The 16,186-nt window shown below is 42.2% G+C and overlaps 2 pseudogenes; both read right to left on the reverse strand.

The window, feature by feature from the left end:
* Positions 1 to 2,131: 2,131 nt before the first annotated feature.
* On the reverse strand, positions 2,132 to 3,306 carry LOC133755225 (BRISC complex subunit Abraxas 2-like; annotated as a pseudogene).
* A 10,437-nt stretch (positions 3,307 to 13,743) lies between these two features.
* Positions 13,744 to 14,648, reverse strand: LOC133755280 (calcium release-activated calcium channel protein 1-like; annotated as a pseudogene).
* Positions 14,649 to 16,186: the final 1,538 nt, after the last annotated feature.

The following is a 16,186-nucleotide window of genomic DNA, read 5'->3' on the forward strand; positions in this document are numbered from 1 at the left end:
TTATATACAGAAGATCATTTTAGTATATATTAAGTAAAGATTTCAATAGTTTGCCCCCATATAGCAACACAAAGTGAAAAAAATACGGTTGGAGTACTAGTTATAGCATTAAATAACAGTGTACAGCACATTAAAGACAGAGATCCTACATAATATTTTTTTAAAAAATTGATTAATTTTCTATGCCATTTCCAATTTAACACCAGGTTTTTTTTTCATTTCCAATTATCTTTATATACAGAAGATCGATTTTGTATATAATTAGTAAAGATTTCATCAGTTTGCATCCACACAGAAACACAAAGTGTAAAGATACTATGAAACAATTTTTTTAAAACTTTTATTTAATGAATATAAATTTCCAAAGTACAGCTTATGGGTTACAATGGCTTCCCCCCTCCCATAACTTCCCTCCCACCCGCAACCCTCCCCTTTCCCACTCCCTTTCCCCTTCCATTCACATAAAGATTCATTTTCAATTCTCTTTATATACAGAAGATCAGTTTAGTACATATTAGGTAAATATTTCAACAGTTTGCCCATATAGCAACATAAAGTGAAAAAACTACCATTGTATACTAACTGATAGAATCAAAAAGGGAGAGAAAGATCCAACATGGGAAGCGGGATACACAGCAGACTCATAGAAACAATTATTTTTAATAAAGAGTCCAGAACTGACTATAAATGTGTTACTACTCTACATTTGTCACTATGATGTGCTGAATAAAAAATAATTAATGTATATTATCATGTACTTATTTGGATGGTTGATTACTGGTCATTAATATTTAATTTTAGAGAAAAAAATTTCAAGTTACAATATTCATCAGTAGAAAAAAGTTGAAACAAAGCACTTTCTTAATCTCACAAAGTCATGTGGCTAGGAGAAGGCATATCTGATTTACTCTAATCAGCCTTCCTAAAATTTACAAATTTTTTTTCTGGCAACAGTGAATTTGGCTTGTCATAGAAAGCTCTTTGAAGGCTCTTGTTAAACTTGTTCCTCTTTGAAAAAGTAAATTTTACTGTGTGATACTGCAGGAGGTAAATTTTTGATGTATAGGAAATTTGAAAACCAATTACGCTTAGTCTCTAATTTCTGATTTACTTTATAGAACAGAAATTACACAGGTAAATTTCATTTTGTCTAATTTTTTAAAATAGTTACTTATTTATTTGACAAGCAGGCATAGACAGACAAGGGGAGAGACCAAGAGAGAGGTCTTCCATTTGCTAGTTCACTCCCCAAATGGACACAATGGTCAGAGCTGGGCCAATCTAAAGCCAGGAGCTTCTTCACACGTGGGTACAGGGGTCCAAGTACTTGCACTGTCTACTACTGCTTCCTCAGGTCATTAGCCCAGAGCTGGATTGGAAGTGGAGCAGCTGAGGTATGAACTGGCACCTGTATGGGATACCAGTGCCACAGGCAGAGGCTTAATGACTATGGCACAGCACCGGCCCCCACTTTACCTAAATTTACAGCAAACCCATGAGTTGCACCAGAATGCAATTTTCTTTTCTTTCTCCTTCCTTCTTTCCTTCCTTCCTTCCTTCCTTCCTTCCTTCCTTCCTTCCTCCCTTCCTTCCACATTGCATCCAAGGACATGGACCAGGGAGAGAGGGTTATGATTGAGCTGGGTCAATCTGAAGCCAGGAGCTAGAAGCCTGGGGCTTCATTCTTCTCCCCCACATGGATACAGGAGCCCAGGCATTTGGGCCATCTTTGACTGCTTTCCCAGACCAAAGCAGAGAGCTGTATTGGAAGAAGAACAGCTGGAACTTGAACTGGCACTACAGGCAGAGGCTTAGCCCACTATGCCACAGTGCTAGACCCTAAGTTTTTTTAAAATAAGATTTACAGTATTTTAAAGGCAGAGATAGAGAGAGAAGGTTGCAGGGAGAGATAGAGATCTTCCATCTGCAAGTGCAAGAACTCTCCTGTTGGGGGTCAAAGCATTTGACAAGGAAGCTCTCCTAGATTAAGTCCGCAAGCGCCTCTCTCAATAACAAGCAAGAGAAGGTGTGCTAACTGGAGAGCATCTTTGGTTTAATTAACTCCAGGAGGTCTGAGTGTTGCTGGGGTCCTTATTGGGATATATCATGGGTCAAAATCATTTGAATGTGACTATTCACCACTAGAGGGCTCTGTAGGGTCAATTACATTTTTACAATCATTGACATCTGATTCCCCACTGTTGTCCCCAGCTGCTCTGCTGGGGAAGAAAATCTGATCCATTTGTGGGATACTTAAGTCCAGCAGTGGAGGAAGCATAACTGAAAGAGCCCACAGCTGAGGTCAAGGCATAAAGACACTTGCTTCCATGTGAGAATGACTGAGAATACTGTCTTGGTTGGGTAAAAGTCATCATGAAGAGGATCAAGGACCTCTGTGTCTCCAAGTGTATTTCTACCTCCCAGCTGTGAACCTAGAATAGGGCATCCAACAAATAAACAATGATTCCATACTTCCATGTGGTGCTTCTCTGCTTAACATTGCCTGCTGAAATCTTTTTGTTCCTATGTATTTTTACCCAGCATAGTTTGTCTTAATTTTCTCACTTCTGCCTGACAATGTCCAACAATTTGCACACTGTGCTCTTTACCTGCACACCCTGCCAGTACTTTTTCTTGATGTGCATTATAAACCTGATAAATTGCCCTAATGACTTTTATTACTCCATCATTGTAAAAATGCCAGTATTGTGTTCTTTAATAAGTTTGGCATAACACTGAAAGGTGGGAGCCTTTTCCATTGAAGCCACTGTATTTTTTCTCACTAGTGTTACCTAGATTAGGAGTAGTGATATCCTCTGATTATACCTTCAATTTGAACTAAATTCTAAAACATGAATAAAATTACTGATAATGAAGATGAAGCTGAAGAGAAGGAAACCAAGATTGGGCACTCTGATGGTGTGAGTGAGCTGTTTATGGGTGATCTGTTCTTTATATAAAACCTACTGCTGCGGGTTTGCCAAGTTACGTACCACTCAATAACCTTCTTTCACGTATCTTTAAGAATTCTGTCCCAAATCTCTTCTCTTAATTTCACTTTCACAGAAAATGAAGTTTTGAATAAACCTGTTAGTTATGGATTTCAATTACTTGCAGAAGTTCTGTCTTGCTAATGTGCCAGTCACTGATGCTAAAAGTTGCTTCTTGTCTTCTCTCTCTCAGCAACAATATTTCATGACCCACATTGCTGCTAGTGATATAGAAACTTATAGTGTTGAAGGTGTAGTCCAAAATGGAGGCTGTAATGATGAAATTCTCTGAGTGCATTATTTTAATATCAGGCATCTTAAATAATCACTTATTACATTTTTGTGTTGCTATTGACTAACAGTATCATGATATCCTTTGTCTGTTCAGCTGAGCTATACTGCAATCTTCTTTATGGACATGATCATTTCTTTTTACCCAGAGATTAGTATTCATTACACATTTCCTCTGAGTTAGGCCACTCTCAAGGAATGAGGTTGTGTTGGTTTATAATTTAGTTATAAACTGTGGAATTCTCTGTGTGTTCTCTGTGGAAGTTAAAGTTTAAAAGAGATAATTTATCATAACCACCTCAAAGGTCCTTTGGTACATCTTTCTGAATCACTTAGAGAAGAGAACTCCTTTGAAAGAAGAAATGAAGTAGCTGACACATGGAGCCACTACCTATAATGCAGCATCTCATGTAAGCATTGGATTGAGTCCCAGCTGCTCCATTATGACCCATCTCCCTGTTACTGCATCTATTTGGGGAATGAACTAGCAGATGGAAGATCTCTATCTCTCCCTGCAACCTTCTCTCTCTATCTCTGCCTTTAAAATACTGTAAATCTTATTTTAAAAAAACTTAGGGTCTAGCACTGTGGCATAGTGGGCTAAGCCTCTGCCTGTAGTGCCAGTTCAAGTTCCAGCTGTTCTTCTTCCAATACAGCTCTCTGCTTTGGTCTGGGAAAGCAGTCAAAGATGGCCCAAATGCCTGGGCTCCTGTATCCATGTGGGGGAGAAGAATGAAGCCCCAGGCTTCTAGCTCCTGGCTTCAGATTGACCCAGCTCAATCTGTTGTGGCTATTTAGAAGTAAACCAGTGGATAGATCTTTCTCTGTTTCTCCCTGTGTCTGTAACTCTACCTTTCAAATGAAATGATAAAATCTTTTTTATTAAAAAAAAGTTTAGCCTCACATTTGGAACTTTTAGTAATTTTGGATAGGTTGAGAGGAAATTTGTAAAGTTTGTGGTACAACTGGGAGCCTTCTGAGTCCTAGCATGTAAGAAGAGAATAGCGAGCAGACAGCTGGTAGACAAGACCTAATAGAGTACTACCCATAGCATTGTCTTTTTAAAGACCATAGTAAGTCCTATGGTCCCTGTTCAAAGGTCAGTGGGAAACCATCCACACAGTTGAAAGAGGAGTGTGACTTGATGAGATTTTGGTTTGTAAAATGGCCTTTTAATTAAGTACTAAAGAACATCTCCAGAGAAAACATTGAAGGATACAGTTGAATTGTAAATCTTCATTAATAATAACAAGATTTGAAGAAAGAAATGGCAGCTTTAAGGGAAATGCAGTTCAGGGAAGGGAGATAAGAATTAGTGAATATTTTATCCTAGGATGGTACTTACACCAACTGTACATATTGGGACCCTAATTTGGTGTGTTGAAGAGGATTCCACTAGGATCTGGAATAACTTGAGCATCAGAACACATAATTTCAGACTATAATACCTTTAATAAGATAAGAATCTATGAACTCACAATGATATAGCACATAATGACACAATAACTAAGACAGAAGAGTGAGCCCTTAGCTTTGATGCTAGATCAAAATATAAATGAAGAAACAATATTGGGAATTAAAACACCAGCATTTCATAAAGTGCTGATGATTAAAAATAATGAATATCAAAGGTACTGGATGAAAATTTTATAGGAAATAGGATACTGTCATAATATTAGAATATTTTTAATAAAAGTCCACACATTCCAAAAAGAAATTAAAATGTGTATATAGCACAGTATATGCAAATGCTGTAGTGCAGCAAGTTTTGCCACTGCCTGCCACACCAGCATTCCACCTGAGAGTGCTGTTGTGCTGCTTCAAGTCCCAGCTTCTCTGCTTTTGATCAGGCATATTGTGAATGAACCTGGGAAGGCTTCAGAACATGGCCCAAGTCCTTGGGCCCTGCCACCCATGTGAAAGACCAGGAAACAGTCATTCATCCTAGCTTCAGCTTGACAAAGAACTTATGCTTGTAACTCTTTTGGAAATGAACCAGCATAGATATATAGAGATAGAAAAGAGAGAGAGAGAAAGAGAGAGAGAGAGATGATAGAGATGATAGAGATAGAGATAGAGATAGAGATGAGAGAGATAGAGATGAGAGAGATATCGAGATCCAGCTCTCTGTTATGGCCTGGGAAAACAGCAGAAGATGGCCCAAGTGCTTGGACCTCTGCACCTGCATGGGAGACCTGGAAGAAACTCCTGGCTTCTGGCTTTGGATTGATACAGCTCTGACTGTTGTAGCCAATTCAGGAGTGAATCAGCAGATGGAAGACCTCTCTCTCTCTCTCTCTCTCTCTCTCTCTCTCTCTGCCTTTCTTTCTCGCTTTGTGTAACTGACTTTCAAATAAATAAATAAATCATTTTAAAAGATATAGATGTAGATATAGATATAGTTCCCTCTCTCATTGTCATTCTGCCTTCAAAATAAATAAATAAATCCTTAAAAGGTTGCATGTGAATCAATCTGGCAGAAATTCACTAAATACCAAGTTGATAGCATGCATCATGGAATGGATGGAAGACTGAGGAGAGCCCAGCAGCAGACCAGGGAGCTTCTGATGAGAATACAGGGTGCACATTTTCTCAGAAAGGAACACTGGATAGACCCAGCTTGAGTCATCTCTGCTCTTGATACTTATTAAGAGTTTTCATATTAGAAAAGTGTCAAGGAGAATTCTAGAAAAATAACATCGACTCACAATGGGAGAAAAGATATTTTAACATAGTTGGAAAAAATGTAATAGTTCTGTGGATTGGGTTATAGTGAGGAATTTATTTTGGTTCCCTAAATTGGGGTTCATATGCTTTTTATCATGGGACCACCCTATACTTAGCAGAAACATCTTGGATCAGGGGCAAAAGTGCTAAAAGGATAATGACTGGGCATTCTCAATGAATGGGACTCACTCATGGTATTTCTGTAAGTTTGAAATAATTTCAAAATTACTCTTTTTTTAAAACTTTTATTTAATGAATATAAACTTCCAATGTACAACTTATGGATTACAATGGCTTCCCCCTCCCATAACTTCCCTCCCACCCGCAACCCTCCCCTCTCCCGCTCCCTCTCCCCTTCCATTCACATCAAGATTCATTTTCAATTCTCCTTATATACAGAAGATCATTTTAGTATATATTAAGTAAAGATTTCAACAGTTTGCACCCACATAGAAACACAAAGTGAAACATACTGTTTGAGTACTAGTTATAGCATTAAATCACAATGTATGGCACATTAAGGACAGAGATCCCACATGAGGAGCAAGTGCACAGTGACTCCTGTTGTTGACCCAACAAATTGATACTCTAGTTTATGGCACCAGTAACCACCCTAGGCTCTCGTCATGAGTTGCCAAGGCTATGGAAGGCTTCCAAGTTTGCCGACTCTGCTCATATTTAGACAAGGTCATAAAAGACAGGGTGAGGATAATAACCAATGTTCCTAAGAGTGGCATTAACCAGGTCTGACCAATTATACAGCATTAAGTGGGGAAGAGGACCATCAGTACAAAATTAACTACTCTTAAAATGATCAGCAGAGAGCTGATCTCTATTCCACAGCTCCAGACCTTGGACACTTTTTTGAAGGTTGAGTAACTGATTTTGGCAATGACAGAAAGTTTCTTTTAAAATGACTTTGATGGGGCTGGTGCTGTATCATAACAGTTAAAGCTGCTGCCTGGAGTGCCAGCATCCCATAAGGGTGCTGGTTCAAGTGTCAGCTGCCTCACTTCCAATCCAGCTCTCTGCTATGGCCTGGAAAAGCAGTAGAGGATGGCCCAATTCCTTGGGCCCCTGCACCCACTTCAGAGACTCAGAAGAAACACCTGGCTCCTGGCTATGGATTGGTGCAGCGCCGGCCGTGATGGCCATTTGAGGAGTGAACCAATGGAAGGAAGATATTTCTCTCTCTCTCTCTCTCTCTCTCTCACACACACACACACACACACAGTCTATAACTCTACCTGTCCAAAAAAAAAAAAGAGTGTCCCTCTTTCTAAAGGAGATAAAGCAGCCCAGCTTTATGTTTCCACTGCACCGGGTACAGGGAATTCCACATCTTAATGACTCACCAGGATCTTGAAGAGATGAGCAATGTTTCTGTACCCTTGCCAGGTGTGGTGAGCCACCCCTTGCATGTTGTGCCAAGGGTCCTTGTTCAGGCACCAGATGTTGGGGTGTGCAAGTGAAAGGAGAGACAGGACATGGGAACTGTTCCTCTGAAAAGTGCTGCCAGACTAAACCGGTGTGTTTTCTTTATTGATAAGGATTAGAACCATATATTGTACAGCTCATGCATGTGCTCATCTAACTCTAAGGTTTCTCTGAAACATGTTTAGGAAGACATATTAGATAAGCATGTCTAGGGAAGCAGCTGCATGTCTTTGGGAAGCCAACATTCCCACAAGGCTCAATGCTCTTCTTGTTAGTGGGCCATAAACTGTACTTAGTCCCTGAAGCCACACGCTGTGTACTAGGAAGAAAATGTCTTCTCCAAGAGGGCTTTGGCAGAAATCTTATTCTCCACAGTCACATTTTACCATCTTTACAAACCAGCCTGGGAACAACCAGGTTGGCCAGATCTGAGTCCACTGTGTGTGTGTGAATGAACGTGACTTTGCTTCATATCTAAATACTGTCCTTCTATTTTGGATTATATATGTGTTTTGTAATTGTGCTTTGATTCATAGTAACTCATCTTTTTATGGAATTGATTAGCATTGAATACAAACTGAAAATAAATAAACAAAATGTTGAAAGAGGAAAAAAACAATTTATCCAAATGTTCTAATGTATCCCAGAAAATATTTTTAAGTATAAAATGGTGACCACAAATGAATAACTCCCTCTTGCTCTTCTATCCAACCCTCTCATTTATTCCTCACTCAATGCTGCTCAACTTCTCCATGTACCTCTAACACTGATTGAGCTCACTGCAGAAGTGTCTGTCTCCCCACTGCACTGTGAACTTCTGCCTTCACTTAGCTCCATCTCCTGTGTTCACCACTCACTTAAATTCACTGCAATCACTCCAATGGTTAATGAGAGAATTATTCCCTTAGCAACTCCATGAAATAGAAGAGAAAAATCAAGTCTTTCATGTTGCTTCTCTGTAGGAAAATCCTTCATGGAGAAAGAAATGTTAATGTAAATGTTGGAAAATATATTATTTTATTAATTTATTTATTTTTATTTTATTTTATTTTATTTTTTTGCCAGATAGATTTAGAAAGTGAGGGAGAGAGAGAGAGAGAAAGAGAGAGATAGTTATAGACAGTGAGAGAGACAGAGAGAAAGGTCTTCCTTCCATTGGCTCATACCCCAAATGGCACTCTTATTTATGACGTCAGCAATCACCCGAGACTCTTGCTATGAGCTGTCTAGGCTATGAAAGTTCCTTGAGTTCACCGACTCTGAGCTTGTTTAGTCAAGGCCGTGTCACAGTGGAGGTTCCTTCCTCCCTTCAGAGAAAGGTGCCTCTCTCCTTGATGGCCTGTTCCTTCTGCTGGGGTCTTGTTCACCAGGGTCTTTCATTTAGATTGTTTTTTGCCACTCTGTCATGGCTTTCCATGCCTGTGAGACTCTCATGGACCTTTTAGCCAGATCTGAATGTCCCAAGGGTTGATTCTGAGGCAGGAGTGCTGTTTTGGGCATTTGCCATTCTATGAGTCTGCTGTGTGTCCTGCTTCCCCTGCAGGATCATTCTCTCCCTTTTAATTCTATCCTTCATTATTTGCTTACACTGATCTTATTTGTGAAATCTCTTTGACACATACCCTATCTTTTTGATCGGTTGTGTATTTATACTTATCACTTTACCAAGTGCGCTGGCATTGGTACCTGCCTCCTTGGTAAGATTGATTTGAAATCCCCTGGCACATTTCTAGTTCCACCATTGGAGGTAAGTCCGAGTGAGCATGTGCCAACCTATATATCTCCTCCTTCTCTTATTCCCACTCCTATGTTTAACATAGATCACTTTTCTGTTAATTTTAAATGCCTAAGAATGATTGTGCATTGATTACAGAGTTCAACCAGTGGTCTTATGTAGAACAAACAGAGCAACAACAACAACAACCACAACAACAAAAATACTAAAAGGAATAAAATAGTAAGTTGTTCCTCAACAGTCTAGACAACGGCTGATCCTGTCATTGTCTCTCATAGTGTCCATTTCACTTAGCAGCAACAACAACAAAAAAAAGATTTCTAAGATTTTTTTCATCTAAAAATTCTATTTCTACTGAATACCATACCCTTCCCACCATTCATAACTACCCTTCTAATTTATGCTTCTTGTATTCTATTTTTTTAAAGATTTATTTATTTTATTTGAAAGTCAGAGTTACACAGAGAGAAGAGAGGCAGAGAGAGAGAGTTCTTCCATCTGAGGGTTCACCCCCCAATTGGTTGCAATGACCAGGACTGCGCCAGTTCAAAGCCAAAAGCCAGGAGCTTCCTCCAGGCCTCCCACATGGGTGCAGGGGCACAAGGACTTGTGCCATCTTCTACTGCTTTCCCAGGCCATAGCAGAGAACTGCATCAAAAGAGGAGCAGCTGATGGCTGGCACCGTGGCTCAATAGGCTAATCCTCTGCCTGTGGCACTGGCACACTGGATTCTAGTCCCGGTCAGAGCACCAGATTCTGTCCCCGGTTGCTCCTCTTCCAGTCCTCTCTGCTGTGGCCCTAGAGTGCAGTGGAGGATGGCCCAAGTGCTTGGTCCCTGCAGCCACATGGGAGACCAGGAGAAGCACCTGGCTCCTGGCTTCGGATCGGTGTGGTGCGCCGGCCACAGCACACTGGCCACAGTGGCCACTGGGGGATGAACCAACGGAAAAAAGGAAGACCTTTCTCTCTGTCTCTCTCTCTCTCTCACTGTCCACTCTGCCTATCAAAAAAAAAAAAAAGAGGAGCAGCCGGGACTAGAACTGGCACCTGAATGGGATGCTGGCACTTCAGGCCAGGGCGTTAACCCACTGAGCCACAGCACTGGCCTCTCATATTCTACTTTTTTAAAAAAAGATTTACTTAATTGAAAGACAGAGTTACAGAGATAGGTAGAGCCAGAGAGCGATCTTCCATCCACTGGTTCACTCCCCAAATGACCACAATGACCAGAGCTGAGCCAGTCTGAAGCCAGGAGCCACAAGGTTCTTCCAGATCTCCCACACAGGTGCAGGGGCCCAAGGACTTGGGCCATCTTCTACTGCTTTCCCAGGCCATAACAGAGAGCTGGGTCAGAAGTGGAGTAGACAGGATTCGAAGAGGCACCCATATGACATTGCCAACACTGCAGGTGGGGCTTTAAACCACTGCACTACAGCACTGGCCTCTCTGACTACTTTAAATACTTCATATGTTGGAATCTGACAGTATTTGTCCTTGGAGACTGATGTTTGTGGTTAATTTCACTTAGAAAAATAACCTTACTGTTCATCCATGTCACAGGATTTTCTTTTCTCTGTGCCTGGATAACTTTCCACTGTGAGTGCAGGCCACACTACAAGTCTTGGCTACAGTGAATTATGCTGTGGCAAACAGTGCTAATACTTTATTTATATTGAACTTTCAATACCTTTAGATATATAATCAGAACTGAGATTATCAGATCATATAAAAATTTTATTTTCAATGTAATGAAGAACATTCTACCATTTTCTATGGTGGTTGCATCATTTTACATTACCACCGACACTGTACATGTAGCTGAAAATCTTTATATCTTCATCAGATTATGCACCTGGGGGTTTTTTGTTTGTTTGTTTTTAAAGAACAGGAGCAGGAGGTTGTATTGGCCATTACCAGACCATGGTTATAAAGATCCCTCTCCACTTGCACTCAAGGTGAATCAGCATTGGGCTTCATTGTCAATGTGGTGAAATTGCCCATCACCCAGGGAGAAGTGTATGACTCTGTTAAGTACATTTTCAACTTCCTGCAGTGGTTCTAAAGCCAGGTCTGGAGGTATCATAACCTCATCTGGCTATCAATAGTTTCTGTTCCAGGTAACTTTCTGTTAACAAGGTCAAGCACAGATTTCTGTCTGAACATTTCTCTAGCTTAGGATTCACATAAAAGATGAGTGCCAGCACAACATTTCTCTTCCCATTCTGCCTGCCATGACCTAGAGTGTAGACCTAACAGGCTGACCCAGATTTTAACTCTTCCAATAAATTGTTCCTAGATGGGATAGGACAGCCTACATGAGGCTCCCAAAAATACCCACAAAAGGGGAAGTAGTGTTGCAATGCTCAAGTGGGATCAGAGTGGTGACCTTGCCTAGAGTTTCCTTCTTAGGGACAACCCATGTCACCATGGGATCCTTCCTGCCCAAATGCCCGAGGTATCAATAGCAAGAGCTGAGCCAATATCTCAGTTATAAAGTATTCACATCCAGGGTTTCTTGAGGCTGGGCCCCTGGAAAGTCAGGACAGAGCAGCAGAACAGATGGCTTTTCCCAGTGGGGCTTCAGCAAAGAAAGCTTAGACACCCTGAGTTCGAGGTTCTATTGTAGACTTTCATCAAGAAATTGATTTCATTTCTTGGGATCCTCTTTCATGGGATTCCTCAGCAGAAAAGACCTCTCCAAAGTCTCATCCTCCATCTGCCTCAGGCCATGTCCATAATCACACACATGTATGCCACATAGCCCAATCTGAAAACCCCAGGGAGTGCCTGGGTACAATCAGGACCCAGCTTTGCAGAGGCAATCTGAGTTCCAAGAGGGTTCCCTCTACCCTCTCAGTTATGTGACCCTGAAATATCACCATACCTCCTAAAGACTCTGTAGCCTGAGCAATGGCAAGAAGAATGGCAGTTACTGGGAGTTGGTGGTGGTGGAATTGTAAAAACATTAATTCAATGTGTAGAGAGTTTCAGTCTCATAAGGAAAAACAGTTCTGAATATTGGGCCCACAGCAATGTTCATATATTCAACACTACTCAACCATACCTTAGAAATGCTTAAGATGATAAAATTCATCAGCTATATTTTTTGTCAGGACTACAATTACAGTACATTTTAAAAGTGGTCAAATAGGGGCTAGACCTGTGGCACAACAGGTTAAAGCCCTGGCCTGTAATGTCAGCATCCAACAAGGGTGCTGGTTCAAGTCCTGGGGGCTCCACTTCCCATCCAACTCTCTGCTAATATGCCTGGGAAAGCAGAGGAAGATGGTCCAAATACTTGGGCCCCTGCACCCACATGGGGGACCTGGAAGAAACTCCTGGCTCCTGGATTCAGATTGGCTCAGTTCAGCCCATTGTGGACATTTGGGGAGTGAACCAGCAGATGAAGACCTCTGTCTCTACCTGTCTTTCTCTAACTCTGCCTTTCAAATAAACAACACAGATCTTTAAAAAAAAAGTTGATGTGAAAAGAAGTAGCCAAATACACATCTCATAAAAGTTAATATGTTATGTTTTCTCAGAAGTGCAGTTAATACTTACTAATTTTGTACAGTATCTTATATTTGCCCATTTTCATAACAATAACATTCCTGATTCCATTTTGCCGAGTTGCTATGTCATTTTTTTTTTGAAATAGGAATCAGATGCCATCCTCTCTCACTGAAGACACTGATGACAGAGTGCAGAAGCCATGTTCAAGGTGGGTGTGGCCTGGGTTTCCTCCCTCCTGGCTGTGTTTGAGGGAGACATAATTTGGTCACCCCTGGGCATCTTACACTAAGTGGAAGCAGGTGTGCCTTGTGCTGAACAGAGAGACAGTGTGTCCACAGCCAGGGCTAAATCCTGGGGCCTGTGCATTCCCTCATAAAATGTGCACACTTGAGCCCCAACTCCTCATGCACCAACAATGCCACAGCAGGAAGAACAAGCATGACCCTTGCCCCTGCAGCAGGAGCTAGTTCTAACCTCACTTATCACTTGCACTGACAGGTGGGATGGATCACTCCCTGAAGAAATCATTGGATGATGCTCTCAGTAGAAGACATGGATTTTTGCCAGGGAAAAGCATCAGAGTTTGAGGATCATGCAAGTCCAATCCCATTTCTACATAACAAAATGTTTTTTCTATTGTGTTTCTTTGGAGTAGAAGTTTTCTATTTTTTTTTTAATTCACCATTTCTTTTTTCCCTTGTGAGTATATTTATGTGTCCACACTTGCACACGCTCACTGCACAACAGGGAGGGAAGTCAAGACGGAAAGGACAGGAAGCATCCAGGAGGCACTGGCATGGGGGAGGAGAAGGGACAAAGAGGGTGTCTGTCCCCACCCGGGCCCCCACCACCTCCTAACCAGGAGGTTGACCTGGAGCTGCAAGAACAGGAAGTGCTTACTCTGACTTGGAGGAAAGTTTCAAAGTGCAGTAATCTCCTTTACAAAAAGCCTCTTCCCTCCGCACTCTGATGAAGCCCAGCTCCCTGCACAGGCTGTCCTTGAGGCTTTGGCAGGACAGGTCATGGGGAAGGGCTCTGGACCACAAGGGCTTAGGCATAGTGGCTGCCGGGCATCAGGGAGTGGTCCCCTCTGTGGTCCATCTGGTCCTGCAAGTGGGCAAACTCAGCCAGCTCACTGAGCTCCTGGAACTGTCTGTCTTGTGGCTGACCAGTGAGTGGTAAAAGTGGACAGCAAAGACGATGAAGACCAGGCCAAAGGGCACCATGATGGTGGTGGATGCAATGGCTGCTGCCTGGCCCAGGGTGATGCCACTCTTGCTGCTGTTGTTGGAGGCCGCACCACCAGCTGGGGGCTTGCTGGTAGGGCTTGGCTGCCCCCGGCTGCTTCTTGAGGGGCAAGAACTTGACCCAGCAGAGCAGCACGACCTCGGCCAGGAAAAGCAGCGTGCCGATGACGGTGGAGAAGGCCCAGGCCAGCTCGATGTGGCGATGCATGCGCTCGTGGAGCGACTCCTTGACGGAGTTGAGGTTGTCGACGTTGCTGACAGCCTCGATGTTGGGCAGGATGCAGGTGCTGATCATGAGTGCAAATAGGTGCATGGCCACCAGCACCGTGGTGCAGGCACTGAAGGTGATGAGCAGCCCCGGTGGATAGTCCTGCTCAGTGTCCAGCTGCACCTCCACCATGGCCACCATGGCTAAGCCAGACAGCAGAGCCGAGGTCCGGCTGGAGGCTTTGAGCTTGGCACTGCTCAAGTAGAGCTTACGCCAGCCAGGACAGCGCCTGCATCGAGTGTTCGTTAAGGCTCATCACCTCGGAGTAACCCTGGCCGATCAAGTCCGGGTAGCTGACTGCTGGCAGCAGCTGCGGTGGGGACCCTGGGGACTCCCCATTCCCACTGCGGTGGTTCCGGCAGCTGCCGCTAGTGGTACTGCCCTGCTGAGGGGAAGCTCGGGATTGTTGCTGCTCTGGGGCAGGCGGGCTCCGGATGCATGGAGCACGCTGCAAAGGCGTGGGCCGGCTCGGGAGCCTGGAAGGCAGTGGCCCCCGCCCCCCACGAGGGCCCGGCCCTTATTCACCATTTTCTACATCTTGAAAATTTATTGATTCTTCTTCATTGTTCTATGTGTTTTTTGAATTCCTTATTTTGTTCCCATATTATTATTGATATTCTTGAGTGTTCCTCTGTGTACTTTTCCAGGTTGAACAACATGTATACCCAACCTCAAAACACTAGAAAATATAAGCAAATGTTGAGAACTCTGAAGGGATAAACAGCAATAGAACAAACGTAGCACATCAATACTTCACTTTCAAGAGTGGTAGATTTGAACAACATTGTAAATCAACTTTTCCTAATAGTTACACAGAGAGCATTCTACCTGACAGCAGCAGAACATGTGTTCTTAACAGCTGTCAAAAATTCTCCAGGTGGGATCATCAGTTAATTCAGAAAATATGCAGCAACACTTTTTAGAAAATTGGATTCATATCATTGTCTTTCATAACTCTAATAGAATAAAAATAAAAATCAATTCCAGAAAAATGGGAAAAGTCACACATATGTGGATGTCAATCTACACTGTGTCAAATAGCCATTGGCTTGAAGAGAAAATCAAAAAGGAAATCAGAAAATATTTCAGTGGGTACATTTTGAGTTTTGAGCTGGGATCCATAGCCACAATCACAATCCTCAAGTCCAGGCTTGGTACAAAGAGAAACCAGGTGGACATGGAAGGTCACCAGTAAAAAAGCTCTCTGAACATTGAGAACCATGGGGATCTTTAAACAGAGCAGACAGAAGTCTTCTTACTGCCCACAACAAATTAAGGAGACCAGGATGCTGATGCTTATGACCGAGTTCAAAGGCAGATTGCAAATTCATATATATTTTATATACAATATAAACATTTCATAGTCGTCTAGGCTTTATTTTATAAACGGACTGATTATACATGAGCTCCTTCATTAACATTTAGTAAATAGTTCAGTTTGTTCATTCAACAAATGATCTTCACATGTCAGGCATTAGACACTATTCTAAGTATTTGGGATGGAGCAGCAAAAGACACACAATCAGGAATGCTGCTTTTTAATAGGTCACACACTAGATATGAGAAAATGAATGAAAACTCACACTGATGCTGTCATAAGTGCTATAAAAATGTCAGTGTGGACAGAGAAAGAACTGGGATATAAAGAAGCTGCTTTGAGTACTCTGAACAACAATCAATCCATTTCCTCCTAAAGTGTAATATCCCCCAGAATCTTGATCCTGAAGGGAGATATTTTAGAGATTTATTTATTTTGTTGAAAGGCAGAGTGAAAGGAAAGATGATACACACACATAGGTGGTAGCTTTGGGATCTGCAAGGGGGGAAGGCCTACACTTCTGGGAATGGAGAATCCCTACCCGCACTTTCAAGGAAGAAAAGTCCTTGTCAAGGTCCCTGCTGGTGCCTAAAGGTCAACCAATGAGGATCAGACCCCCCTCAACCTTTAACCCCCATGCCCTGAATCTATAAAAAGAGC

The sequence above is a fragment of the Lepus europaeus genome, unplaced genomic scaffold (genome assembly GCF_033115175.1).
Source record: "Lepus europaeus isolate LE1 unplaced genomic scaffold, mLepTim1.pri SCAFFOLD_3_1, whole genome shotgun sequence".
Lineage (NCBI taxonomy): Eukaryota > Metazoa > Chordata > Mammalia > Lagomorpha > Leporidae > Lepus > Lepus europaeus.